The sequence below is a fragment of the Malus sylvestris genome, chromosome 6 (assembly GCF_916048215.2).
Source record: "Malus sylvestris chromosome 6, drMalSylv7.2, whole genome shotgun sequence".
NCBI lineage: Eukaryota > Viridiplantae > Streptophyta > Magnoliopsida > Rosales > Rosaceae > Malus > Malus sylvestris.
In genome coordinates, this window is record NC_062265.1 from 28,458,511 (window position 1) to 28,464,239 (window position 5,729).

The 5,729-nt window shown below is 34.3% G+C and overlaps 1 long non-coding RNA gene across 3 annotated transcripts; it reads left to right on the forward strand.

Annotated features, from left to right (window-relative positions):
• Positions 1-104: 104 nt before the first annotated feature.
• Positions 105-2,653, forward strand: LOC126627293 (uncharacterized). Of its 3 annotated transcripts, none has more exons than XR_007624959.1 (4): positions 105-671; positions 777-845; positions 1,545-1,603; positions 2,536-2,653. It is a non-coding gene; the product is annotated as an uncharacterized LOC126627293 (long non-coding RNA). The 3 variants fall into 3 exon arrangements; XR_007624958.1 differs by having other exon boundaries at positions 114-428; positions 512-671; positions 777-1,603; XR_007624957.1 differs by having other exon boundaries at positions 115-671; positions 777-1,603.
• Positions 2,654-5,729: the final 3,076 nt, after the last annotated feature.

Sequence of the window (5,729 nt, forward strand, 5' to 3'; positions counted from 1 at the left end):
AAATTCAAACATTTTAATTGAATAAATGGATAAAAACTATGTAAAAATAAGAAATAATAAATGGCAAAAGAATGTATCCATTGTCACAGCCCGTCCCGGAATTTTAATTCCGAGGACGTGAAATGACCAATATGCCCTTAAACGGGATTAAGGTGCGTAAATGTACGACATTTGTGTTATCTAAAGATCCGAAACTATGGTTAATTTGTGTTTGGACTTAGGTAGGGCCTCCTACCCTAAATTCCCTCCCTAAAACCCGTAACCTCTTCTCTCTATCTTATTCTTCTCAGAAAACTCTCTCTCACTCTCTCTCTTACTCTCGAACATACGGACACACACACAACCTCAATCAAACCTCCACGAACGTCCAATTTAAGACTACCATCGTGATCCTGAGGACTTCACGAACACGTAGACACCAATTTCAGGTAAGTTTTGCTTCGGAAAACCCTAGTTTCAAAGTTCCCGTGAAATGGTACTGTTCATGATCTTCTAAATGACTACGTTTTAGGCTAAAACAAGATCACAGCGGGCTTAGTGAGGTCCCAAGGAAACTCGGAGTCCTTCGTTGGAAGTTTTTGGACGTAAGAACACGGAGATCGACAAGTTCAAAGTTTGGCCGGAACTTTCGAGGCATTTTCCGGCGAATATCCGGCGAGTTAGGAGTCGAGGTAGGTATCAATATCTTAGTCTCGTCAAGTAATACAACTTTTCTTTTTGTTTCACTCAATTTAGTTGAGTATTGAAGAAGTTATACGCATTTGAAAAATACCCAGTTTCCGGCGACCTCCGAGGCTTTCGAGGAATTTTCCGGCCAAAATACGGCGAACTAGGTGTTGTGCAAGGTACCATTATCTTTGTCTCTTCAAGGGCTACAACTTTCGTTTTTGAATCACTTGATTTCGTTGAGAAATGACAAAGTTATAGCAATTTGAAAAACTGCCCAGAAAACGGCCGCCGGAAAAACCAGTCCGGCGACCCAAGGAAGAAGAAGGTGCTACAGTAAAAATAAAAAAAATAAAAATAAAAATATTTTAAAAATATGTCGACGTCCGTGACGTCGAGTAGATCACTGTGGTATATTCATATACCTAAATTGAACACCGTATGAGAAAGTTATTGAGGATTGTTGGTTAGGTGTTCGAATAACGTTTTATAGTTTTCACATTAGGTGAAAATGTGAATTGATGATCCGACCGTTGGATCATCACCAAACTTTGATACGTTGTAATACGTAATATTTGAGGATTATTGGAACTTACGGATTGGGAATCCGAGTTACGGATCTTCCGGAATTGGAATTGTAAGTCCATAATATAAAATGTTAACCGTCACTTAGTTTTGGAAATTGACGGAAATCCAACCGTTGGATGGTAATGAAATTTTAGGATGTTGTCCTAGAGGTATAATGTGGACCTCTGGAAGTTATGGATTTAAAATCTGAGTGGCAGATCTTCCGGATCGATCAACGTAGTGACGTATTTTATATAAGTTATGTATTCTATCGATATGAATTCTGAGCCTGGATTTGATTACTATTCTAGGCGGCGATCGTCATGACGCCTTGATGTGTGGTGCTAGGGAGTTGTTGGACGAACTCCAGGTGAGTGGGCAGTTTTGTTTTCCGTATATATATATACTTGACGTTTCCCAGAAATTGAATTGAAATGAAAATATGTTTAAAATGAAATGCATATGAGTTATGTGGAAAAACGGGAAGTGAAATACCATGCATAGAATTGATATGAAAAGTATATAGAAATGTGAGTTGAAATGCCATGCATGAATTAATATATGATGCATATGTATGAATTGGTGCGGTGGACGCACAGGTAAGAATTGATTTATGATGCATATGTATGAAATGGTGCGGTGGACGCACAGATGAGTATTTAATTACTGTTATGATGATGATGATATATATTGAGCTCAAATCCTGCACCATGGTTTAGTGCTTATAGTATTCACCGCATCGCACGCTCGCCTTGGATCCAAGTAGATGCTAGTCGTACAGTCCACGCGGAGTGGGTACGACAGACCAGTCGCGAGAGTGTTAGTGAGATTCCGACTGGTGGGTGACCTTAGATTATGTGCACAGATGATTTATGAGAAGCACTAGAGCGTAACTTGCGTGCAGAAGGCCGGACGGGTCACAGAGGTGACTCCGGTAGAGTGATAATGATAGATTTTGAGCTCTAGGTTCAACCGTACAGGGCTATTAGAGGGCCTACGGTTGATTACTTTCTTGCACCTGATATGATTATGTTGATGCATTCATACCTTATTACTGTTGAGATGATGTGGCATGGCATAATTAATATGAGAAATGTTGAGATGATGTGGCATGGCATAATTGTATGAAAATGTTGAGTTAACGACTTGAAGTCTTGAGAATATATATGTATATTTATATTTTACATTTCTGGGAAAGTATACAGGTTTTACGGAGAGGGGTTACAACGTTTTGAGAAATGTTTGGATTTGGAAAAGAATTGTTTTACTGACCCACTCAATTTTGGTTTTGCGCCCCTCCAGGTTCAGGAATCACAAAGGTGTGGTGACTACGAGGAATTCGACGGTGTTCTGACAGATTGGACAAAATTAGGACTCACCTTCGGGTGTATCAACTTATAAATTGTATAATTAAAGCTTCCGTACTGTGCAAATGGTTACGTCACTCTCACGTGACGGCCAGCATGCCCTCCTTCGGGACGGGGTGTGTCATCCATAGTGTTAAAAAAATTGGTACATTTTACAAAAAAAATTGGTACATTTCACATATAACAAAGTGGTACATTAATAAAGAAGAATGGGTACATTATAAATAAATTAGGGTACAAATAAAAGATTAAAAATTATGAGTACAAATGAATTTTTAAAAATATAGGTGCTAAAAGAAATTAATAAATGGGTACAAAATAAAACTAAAAAGAAAATACTACAAATTTAAAAAAAAAATGTTGCAAATTAAAAGTGGGTACAAACTATAAATATAAATATATGATACAAAGTTTAGGCATAAAACATAAATATACCATATGTAATTTTTCTATCATTGATTAAATATACAATGTCACGTGATGGTATACACATGGGTACAAACACAAATAAAACTTTAAAAAATATGGGCACAAAAAGAAACTAATATATGGGTACAAATTAAAAATGAAAAGAAAATTGGTACAAATTAAAAAATATTTACAAATTAAAAATTGGTACAAACTAAAAATAAAAATATATGATAAAAAATTTAGCCATAAATATAAATATACTAATTGTAATATTTTTAACACAAAAGGAATATATTTAAAAATAAAAATATTTTATTATTCAAATAATTAATGATGTTATTAATACCCAAGGACCTTGATCAAAAATTGAAAATTAATAGGATTTTAATCAATGGAGTAACAAAAAGAAGGATGTGAACCTAATTTTCCCTTTTAAATTTAAGTTGTTGTAGTTTTTAAATTTAAATAACAAATTATGTTTGGTCCTATGACCCTCAATTGGAGATGATTTTTGTCACATGGCTATGTTTGATAAAAAATTATAGTCATGCACTGTTCATTAAAGTATTAATTTCTTGGACGGCCACACCTTCGGTTGGAGATGGCATAACCTCTTTTCCTCCCCTCCTTATTCTCTCCCATGGCGACTGCAGTGCTGTCAGTATCCAAGCCCGCCAGACAGCAACCCCGACCGGGTCGGGGTGGATTCGAGGCCCATGGACTATCAGAAGAAGAGGCCTAAAACCATATTTTATCTTAATATTACATAATTACTGTTTTGTCCTCCTTATGTAAATATTGTGAATCAAAAGTGAGGGTAAAATAGGAAAAATAGGGATATGATTGTCATTTTATCAAAAGATATAAAATTACTATTTTGCCCTCCTTATGTAAGTATTGTGTATCAAAAGTGAGGGCAAAAGATACAAAATTACTATTTTGCCTTCCTTATGTAAGTATTGTGTATAAAAAATGAGGGTAAAATAAGAGGAAAAAAAAAGGCAAAAAGTTGACAAGAATGATTCTCTTAATAATAGTATAGATTATAAATAATAAATAATAATAAAAACTGATAAGAAAAAAAAAAAAAAAACCCTATCGTTCAAACTTCAAAGTTAAGGGGAGGGTAATGGACAAGGATTGTCTGCCCTCCCATGCCTTCATGTTTGTGTGGTCACGGTTAAGCCACGTCAACATTTTATATTACTATTCATTTTTGTCTTATTATCTCTATAAAAGAAACAATATAAAATGTTGACGTGGCTTAACCGTGACCACACAAAACAGAAGAACACAGGATGACATGGAAAATGGGAGGGCAGACAATCCTTGTCCGAGGGTAATAGACCTCTCTTTCTCTGCCGCATATCTCCTGGTTTTATTTTTATTTATTTTTGGTAAAAAAAACCTTCCTGATCTCTTTATTCTCTAGAAACTCATGTGTTATTACCATTTATCGGACGATATGTTTTCCCGCTTGTTCATATTGTTCTCACGCTTGGCCAATGGGGGAAAAAATTGTTTTCCACAATCTAATTTATCACTCAAAATACTAGGAATGAAGACTTAGGATTTTGGGTTTAGTTTTGTTTACCGAACAAAATAATTCAAGAGATCGAGCGATTGCTTGATACGCTTTGTGTGCTTTTTAATTTTGTATCAATCGAATCAAATCGACATGTAGTAAAGACGGATTTTCTCTCCTCCTCCTTACATTCGTGACCAGTTGATTTTTTTTCCTATTGAGTTTTATTGGATTAATTGATTCTTATTCATTTAATATAATTGTTTATTTATTACTTATAATTCACATCATCGTCCATGTCACTTAAGGTTTAAAATTTTCAACATTAGTCTTAATCAAGATCATTGAATGTTATAAAATCTAATGACTAAAAAAGAGTGTAAAAATACTTGTCTCCTGATCCTATTTTATATGTATTTTTATATATGAATATAAATTATTATCTATTAATTTTTCAATACAGTATGATAATATTGTTGGTAATATTATGGAATACTAATCACATACCAAAAATTTCAGTTTGCTACAATATCGTGTCATTATTGATTAGCACAAAATCGATATGGTACGATTATCAATCGGTGGCACGATATTGACAAAAAAAAAAAATCACCCTAGAGTTAGTAACTCACCCGTGACAAGTGTTGAATCAGAGACTAAAAAAGTAATTGAATTCTACTGGAAGTGCATATAAACTTTTGTAATGTGAATTAAAATTACAGTGTGCTTGAGTGATTTTTCAAAAAGAAAACTAAGGAAAATGGCTTGAAAACTTTGAGTTTTAATGATAAGGACAAAATAAAGGGTAAAGTGAATAGTACAAGGATTGACTTTTTAGTGTAAAAATGTGATTTTTCGTTAAAGTAAACAGTACCGGGAGCTTTTCGTTAAAGTTCCCTTTTTCAAAACCTTGTTCGTTATTTGAAATAAGAATTTTCTGTTATATTTTTAATTTATTTGTGCACCAATTATTTTTCTGCCGACACCAAATTCGAAGCGCAACTTTAATATGACCCCACCTGACAAGTACTGCGAGCAAAATACATCCCCACGATTTACAAATTGCCACACACATCACATTATTATCTTTGTCCAAAGGTTTTTGTCTTCGTCTGAAATTATTGGTCTTTGTCAGAAAGTATTCGTAAGAGCCATAAAGTATTGGTCTTTGTTTCATGAAACATGACTTCCAT